The following is a 986-nucleotide window of genomic DNA, read 5'->3' on the forward strand; positions in this document are numbered from 1 at the left end:
ATGGCCTCCCACACTCTCGACACACTGGACATCTAAGGCAGGTAGGAGAGCTAACTGGCCATGCCCCAGTTCTGCAGTACTCAGGAGGTTAGGCCTTGTACCCTCCTTGGGCAGGAGGGTAGAAGTGGCCCTGGTTCCCTGAGTAGTTGGTGAGCTGGTTCCAAGGGAGTGGAAGCAGGAGAGATGGCAGTCTGACCAGCTCAGATACCTCTCAGGTTCAGATCAAGGGTTTTACCTTGACCCACCCCAACATCTACCCCATTGATGAACTGCTGGAGTGCATTCAGAGGTTAGTCCTACAAATCCAAACTACAGGGTCTCCATGACACAGGGCAACAACAGGATATCTGAGAGAAGCCTCGGGGAGTTTTCTGTATTGATAGAGTAGCAGAAGCCAGCGGCCTCATATCAGACCAAATGAGTCATTGCAATGAACATTAGCGAGCAAAGAAGTGTGGACAAAAGGGTGTACCCTGGGACACACTGTGACACACTGCAATTTCTGCAAAGAATTCTTCCTCTGTGTGTGTGTGTGTGTGTGTGTGTGTGTGTGTGTGTGTGTGTTGGAGAGGGGCGGGGGTTTTGCAAGAGTAAAGGGTGGGTATCAGAGGAGAGAGATGAGTGGGATTGGGGTGCATGATATGAAATTCACAAAGAACCAATCAAAAGTTTTTAAACATTAATTTGTAATGTTAAATTCAATACAGTTCATTTAACTTGAGCAACTCAAACGCATAAATCAGAAGTGGTACCCGCGCAGAAGCTCAGGCATGCAGCCGTTATTTTTAGATCATTAGAGGTTAGTGTTCAGCCCTTTGTATTTTCTTTAACCTTGAAAAATAGATCACAGTAAAGAATGCTTTTTTTCCCCTTCTGCGGTGAAGTATACAGCAAAATTAATCTAAAATAATTTCACGTGCATTCTTTACAAATGGAAAGCAAGTGTGAAATACTGTCTTCTTAACCTTTTGCTCACTTCAGGGCAT

Source organism: Rattus norvegicus, chromosome 16, assembly GCF_036323735.1.
Source record: "Rattus norvegicus strain BN/NHsdMcwi chromosome 16, GRCr8, whole genome shotgun sequence".
Taxonomy (NCBI): domain Eukaryota; kingdom Metazoa; phylum Chordata; class Mammalia; order Rodentia; family Muridae; genus Rattus; species Rattus norvegicus.